Raw genomic sequence first — 7,971 nt, forward strand, 5'->3', positions numbered from 1 at the left:
CAAAGGATATAGAAATGCTGAGGCATAGGAGCACATGTACCCCAATGTTCATAGCAGCACTCTCAACAATAGCCAAAACATGGAAAGAGCCTAAGTGTCCATCAACGAACGAATGGATCAAGAAGATGTGGTTTATCTATACCATGGAATACTACATGGCAATGAGGAAAAAATGAAATCTGGCCTTGTGTAGCAACATGGATGGACCTTGAGGGTGTTATGCTTAGCAAAATAAGTCAGGCAGAGAAGGACAAATATCATATGTTTGCACGTATAGGAGGATTAGGAGGAACTTAACGGAGGACCATGGGGGAGAAGAAGTGGGGAAATAGTGGGGGAAAGAGGGAGAGGTAAACCATGAGAGACTCTTGAATGCTGACAAAAACTGGGGACTGATGGATGTGGGGGGTGGAGGGGGGATGGGCACAGAGAGGGGCACTTGTGGGGATGAGCACTGGGTGTTATATGGAAACCAACTTGACAATAAACTATTGGTAAAAAAATAAAAATAAAAATAAAAAATGAAAAAAAAAATAAAATATTTTTAAAGAAAGACTTAATGTTGTTAAAATGTCCATTCTATGCTACACAATTTACAGATTCAATGCAATTCCTATTAAAATCCCAAAAACATTTTTTGCAGAAACATAAAAAGCATCCTAAAATTCATATGGACTTTCAAGGGACTCTGGACAATCTTGAAAAAGAAGAGTAAAGTTGGAAGCCTCACACTTCCCGATTTCAAAACATATTATGAAACTACAAGTAATAAAAATAGGTACTGGCATAAAGATAGAAATGTAGACAGCTCAGATATAAACCCTCACATATGTGCTCATATGATCTTTAACAAACTTATTGATACCACACAATGGGGAAAGAGCAGTATCTTCAATAAATGGTGTTAGAAAAACTAAACATCCACATACAAAAGAATGAATTCAGATCCTTAAAAAATATAAAAATTAATTCAAACTATATTAGAGTATTAAACATAAAATGTAAAACTTTTAGAAGAAAACATAGGAGAAATCTTCATGACACTGGATTTGGCAATGATTTCTTGGCTTTGACACCAAGGCATAGAAACAAAAGCAAAAACAGACAAGCAGAACTGCATCAAACTTTAAAACTTCTGTGCATTAAAGGAAACAACGAACAGAGTGAAAAAGCAACCTATAGAATGGGAGAAAATATCTGAAAATCATATATCTGAAAGGGGGCAAATATCCAGAATCTATAAAGAGCTTCTACAATTCACAACAACAAAAAACAACTCAGTTCTAAAAACTGATCAGGGGCGCCTGGGTGGCTTAGTCGGTTAAGCGTCCGACTTTCGCTTAGGTCATGATCTCGCAGTTCGTGGGTTCGAGCCCCGCGTCGGGCTCTGTGCTGACTGCCAGTTCAGAGCCTGAAGCCTGTTTCAGTCTGTGACTNAAAAAAAAAAAAAAAAAAAAAAAAAAAAACATTAAAAACTGATCAAAGAAATTGAATAGACATTTCATCAAAGAAGATACAAATAACCAAAAAGCATATGAGAAGGTGTTTAATATCACTAATCATTAGAGAAATGAAATAAATATTACAGTGAGATGTTATCTCACATATATTAGGATGACCACTATCAAAAAAATAGAAAATAACAAATATTGGTGAGAATATGGGGAGATTGGAACTCTTTGTAATGTGAGTGGAAACAAAAAATGATGCAGTTGCTATGGAAAACTGTAAGATGGATCCCCCAAAAATTAAAAATAGAGTTACCATATGATCCAGAAATTTTACTACTGAGCATATATATCTCAAAGCGCTGAAAGCAAGATCTTGAAGAGATATTTGCATACTCACATTTATTGCAACATTATTCACAATAATCAAAAGGTAGAAAACAACCCATATGTCCTTATAGATAGATGAGTGGATAAAGAAAATTTTGTGTACATATGCAATGGAATGTTGCTCAGTCTTAAAAATGAAATCTGTCATATGCCATAACAAGGACTAACAATGAAAGCAGTGAGAGAAATGAGTTACAAAAGAAAAATACTTTATGATTTCACTTATATGAGGTATCTAAGGTAGTCAAACTCATAGGCACAGAAAGGAGAATGGTGGTTGTTAAGGGGTGGAATGAGAGAAGAATAGAAAGTACATATGCTCTCTCGCTCTCTTTCTCCACACACACACACACACACACACACACACACACACACACACTGAAGGTTGTTTTTCTAACTTGCTGGTCTTGCCTTCTTTTGTACATGAGACTCGGTGACCCCAGCTGAATAAATGAATTCCTACTATTGAGAACCCTAAGATGTTCTGCATGGAATTCTCCATGTGAAAAGCAGCTTAATTAATAAAAACATTCCAGACCTGTAATTCTGGTTAACAACTGAAACCATTAAGCATATATACATATATGAACTGTTAATGTAATAATTCTAACATACAAATTAATTTGAAGTGTGTCTTTTAGAATAAGTATTCTAGAGACCACAACTCCAAGTGCACTGGAAAGTGGGGAAATACAGCTTCCTCATACCCATCGTTTAAAAGAAAAAGTCCCTAGAAAAATTCTCAACCTGACAACAAACAACAATGCACAAAAATGGTACACAACTCATTACACTACACAGAAAGGAGCTTTTTCTTGACATCTGGCCTATTTCTGAGAAACTAAGAGCCTGTTGCCTGCTTTCATTTTCAACTGCCATGTGTTCACTAAAAATAGATTCAAGTATTTCTTAACGGAGACAAGAAATCCCTTACTAATAATAAAAAGTAGAAGAGAACCAGACATTTAATTTACAAAAGAACTAATCAGACTGTCATATTTAGCGAGGATATGGGAGAGACATATATCACCAGAGTGTTCTAATCACTTTTGCAGGAACAGAGCCATGGATGAACTGGATTTGACCTTCCTCTTTTAGTGCACTGACTTCATTTGAGGAAATCTCAGTTGTCAGGCTTGTGGCCCAGTGAACTGCTATTTAAAATAACATCTTTAAATTCCAGTTAGTTAACATACAGTATAATATTAGTTTCAGGTGTGCAAATAAAAACGAAGAAAAAACCTGCAAGGAATTAGCACAATGTCTACTATACAGTAGGCACCAAATGCATTGTACTTATTATAACATGAACTCAAGCTTCAATGCCTCAACAAAGCTTATATACTGTGAGATTAAAATGTGGTAAAAATAATTATATAAATACATGTTCTTTTACAGTACTAATAAGTTTTTTTTAACGTTTATTTATTTTGCACGCGCTAGAGAGATAGAGCACGAGCAGGGAAGGGGCAGAGAGAGGGAGACACAGAATCTGAAGCAGGCTCCAGGCTCTGAGCTGTCAGCACAGAGCCCGAGGTGAGGCTGGAACTCACAAGATGTGAGATCATGACCTGAGCTGAAGTCAGACGCTCAACCAACTGAGACACCCAGGTGCCCCAGTACCAATAAAAAATTGTCTATTAATTTCTACCTCTCAGTGTAGGTCAGATTTTAAAAAACAGGATTCCACCTGTTAGGAAGGATGTGAAAGTACAGACGCTTTTTTTATATGCACTTGGAAAGTAGGAGAGTGCAAACATTTCCAGAAGCAAATTTTAAAGTATGTCTCAAACATCTCCGAAAGAGCATAACCTTGAACCAACGCGTTCACTTTCACAATTTGATCCACTCAATCATGAATGCTTACTGAAGGCCTATTATGTGTCACACACTGTTTTTGAGGGATTCAAAAGTCAAAAAGAAACAGAAATCTCTGCCTTCGTGAAGGTAACATCCTATTAGGCAATAAAAATGTAAATTATGCAGAATACCAGATTACAGTTTCTGTGCAGAGAAGTGAAACAGGAATAGGGGAGAGCAAGTGCTGGCAATTTGAAGTAGAACAATTTTATACAGGGGGTCAGAAACGGCACCGATGAAGTCACATTTCAGTGCAGATCTAAAGCCGTAAGGGAGCAGGTCACTGGATATCTGCAGAAACAGCATAAGTTGCAGGGGAAACAGCAAGTGCAAAGGCCTTAGGGAAGGAGCATGGCCAGTGTGTTTCAGAGAGGCCAGGAGAGACAAGTTATAGAAGGGAACCCCCAATCCTATAGCCCCTGTTATCTCTTGTGAAAAGCTGGCTTTTACGTTACTAAAGCAAGATGCTAACAGCCTGAGAGGAGTCCAGGCATTCTCTGAACTGTCCACTATAGCCAGAGCTGGAATTAGAAGTGAGATTGAGAGGATTGGAGTCAGCGCACTAGAAGCATCTAAAATGGTCCACCGCTTGCAACATTCTGATCACTATACCCTATATTAAATGCAATCCATCATCGTATCTTCAAGTTGGTGACTAGCTACCATTCTATAAAGGATTTAATGCACATGACTTGGTAGATGCCACAGACTTTAACTCCTACAACTTGTCACAGGCCATAACTGATGTTCATCATCTCCCTTCTCCACCATCCATTCTAGATTTTCCTTGTCATAGCCAAAAGCAGGCATCCTGATTTAGCGATTCAGAAAAGCTGAACTGTGTGCTACTCCTTCTACAAAAAGCAGACTAACCCAAAGAGAAAATAAAACTGGAAAGATCCTTAAGGGTTTCATAGCTTCGGGTACTAGCAGGTCAGCATATCAGCTGATGAAAAAGATAATGAGCCCCTGTGGGGACAGCACATTCTAGTTACTTATTAATGTTTATAAAGAGTGCACACAGCCCTAAGGTGCCCGGCTGGCTCAGGGAGCAAAGCATGCGACTTTTGATCTCAGGGTCGTAAGTTTGAGCCCCAAATTGGGTGAAGAAATTACTTAAAAATAATCTTTTTTAAGAAAAATAGTGCAAGCAGCCCTTTGTCTGCCATTTTTATGACTGCATTGACATATGACAAACTCATAGTAATGCCCACAAATACTGTCCAATGGCAAGTTACAATCACCCAGAGCATATTTCACATTGTTGAATAAAGTCACAGATAAGAAGGGGTGCCTGAGTGGCTCAGTCAGCTAAGGGTCCAACTTCAGTTAAGGTCATGATCTTACGGCTTGTGAGTTTGAGCCCTGCATTGGGCTCTGTGCTGACAGCTCAGAGCCTGGAGCCTGCTTCAGATTCTGTGTCCCTCTCTCTGCTCCTCCCCACCTCCCGCTCTCTCTCTCTCTCTCTCTCTCAATCTCTCTGTGTCAAAAATAAACAAACATTAAAAAAAATTTTTAAGTCACAGATAAGTTACTGCAATTGGAAAAAATCCACAAATTTCTCATGGTTTTCTATAATAACTTATATACACAATATTGCCAATTGATCAGTATTTGTTGAAATCATGGAAAATGTACAGTAATGGAGTAACATTTGGCCTCTACTTAACACTTGACTTTATATATGTTTTCCTTTTATTTTGACTAATTCATCATAATCTGTTTGGGACACAGATGTTACACTTGTTGTTATTGTTGTTGTTTTTAATTTTAGCATTTTTCCAAGTAGTCATGCAAAAATGGATTAAGTCCAGAAAATAGTTTGATGATTCCCATGACATTTTCATTACTGGAAAAACATCATTTTTCATCATGATGTCTAGTAGAGCAAACCTCATTTTAAAATGTAATAATTACCAGGGTAACTGGGTGGCTCAGTTGCTTAGGCATCTGACTTCGACTCAGGTCATGTATGATCTTGTGGTCCGTGAGTTTGAGCCTTATGTCAGGCTCTGGGCTGACAGCTCAGAGCCTGGAGCCCGCTTCAGATTCTGTGTGTCCCTTTTTCTCTATGCCCCTCCTCTGCTTGTACTCTATCTCTCTCTGTCTCTCAAAAATGAAAAACGTTAAAAAATTTTTTTTTAACATGTAATAATTGCAGTGCTCCTGGTTGGCTCAGTCAGTTGAATGCCTGACTCTTGACTTCAGCTCAGGTCATGATCCAGGGTCATGGGCAAGCCCCACATCAGGCTCCATGCTTGAACATGAAACCTGCTTTGGATTCTCTCTCTCCCTCTGCCCCTGTCCCCTTCTCATGCTCTCTCTCTCTCTAAAATAAAAAAAAATTGGGGGGCACCTGGGTGGCTCTGTCGGTTAAGTGTCCAACTTTGGCTCAGGTCATGATCTCACCACTCATGGGTTCGAGCCCCGCGTCAGGCTCTGCTCTGACAGCGAGCTCAGAGCCTGGGGCCTGGTTCAAATTCTGTGTCTCCCTCTCTCTCTGACCCTCCCCTGTTCATGCTGCCTCTCTCTCAGAAATAAATAAAACATTAAAAACATAATAAAGGCTTTACAATAAAATATAATAAAATAATAAAACAAAATAAAATAAAATAAAATAAAGTAAAATAAAACAAAATAAAATAATAAAATAAAATAAAATGAATAAAATAAAAAATAAAATAAAATAGAGGTGCCCATGTGGCTCAGTTGGTTAAGCATCTAACTCTTGATTTTGGCTCAGCTCATGATCTCATGTTTCGGGAGTTCAAGTCCCGCACTAGGATCTGAGCTCCCAGTGTGGTGGCTGCTTGGAATTCTTTCTTTCTTCTCTCTCTGTCCTTCCCCTGCTCTCTCTCTCTGTCTCTCAGAATAAATAAACATTTCTAAATAAATAAATTAAATTAAAATTTTTAATGTAATAATTGCAACAATCCCTTCAAAATAATGGTCAAGTTCTTCAAGACATTAGTAAATACCTTTATATTTGATTTATATTGAATTCAGGTAAATTCAAGGTTTTTTATGCTCTGTGGAGTCTTCAACAAATTTTGAAGATTCTTCTTTTTCCAATCCAGAAACGACATGTCATCTGTACTGGTGTAAACTTTTCACTAACTGAACAATATATACAAACGTTTAAATCTGGAATAGACTAGCTAGGATCTCAATAGTTTGAACAACTTTTAAAATTTGAATATTGTTTATTAGGTCAGGAACAAATACAGGCCTAAGTAGTCCCAACAGAATGACTCCAATCTCTCACCCTAAAAGCTTAAAGAATGGCACCAAAGGATGCCACAAGTCTTACTGCAAACTTCCATCATTTCACAATAAAGTAGATAGAAATATGGATAAAAGACATTAACTACTGATTTGGGACACCTGAATGGCTCAGTCAGTTAAGCATCTGACTCCTGGTTTTGTCTCAGGTCACGATCTCCTACAGTTCGTGGGTTCCAACCCCATGGCTTCAGACTCTGCCTGCACTGACAGCTCAGAGCCTGCTTGAGATTCTCTCTCTTCTTTTTCTCTCTCTGCCTCTACCCTACTTGCACTCTCTCTCAAAACAAATAAACTTATAAAAAGTTTTTAAGTTTATATATTCAAATTGGCAAAAGTGTGGAGTTTATCTCATGGCTGGGGTCGTCTTATATTTAATCACATAATATCCGTTGAACCTCTACTCTATGGCAAGCCCTATTGTTAAGTGCTGTGAATACATTAGTTAACTGCTTTTATGAGCTTGAATTTCAGGTAGTCACAAGGGGAAAAAGTCAAGGTGATGTGAAGGAAATTGGCAAAGGGTTCGCAGGAGACCAATAGAATAAAAGGGGATCCTCCCAAGATCAAAGGTAAGAAAGTTTCATGTCTGTAAAGTTGTTGTGTCTTGAAGATGAAGGCAGGAAGGAACTGGGTGTGTACTAGCAACAGAAAGACTCAGCTAACTCATATTTTCAAAGCAAACTGAAGTGCTATTTACTCAGAGACATTTAGAAAGATAATGCAGAAAGGAAAAAGAAAAGAGAATAAATTCTATTTGTTAAATTTCTCACGCTGGCTTCCAGGTAAAGAGATCTGGGATCAGCAGAGAACTTGGTAAATCTCTCCCTTTCTCCTCATTTCCCTATTCCTTCCTTTTAGAAGCAATGCGGAGGAGAAGAAAAAGCAGAGAATTTAAAGGCAAAATGAGTTTAGGGGCACCAAGTAGCTCAGTCAGTTGAGCACACAACTCTTGATTTCAGCTCAGGTCATGATCCCAGACTGTGGGATC

Source organism: Hyaena hyaena, unplaced genomic scaffold, assembly GCF_003009895.1.
Source record: "Hyaena hyaena isolate Hyena2069 unplaced genomic scaffold, ASM300989v1 scaffold_648, whole genome shotgun sequence".
Classification (NCBI taxonomy): Eukaryota; Metazoa; Chordata; class Mammalia; order Carnivora; family Hyaenidae; genus Hyaena; species Hyaena hyaena.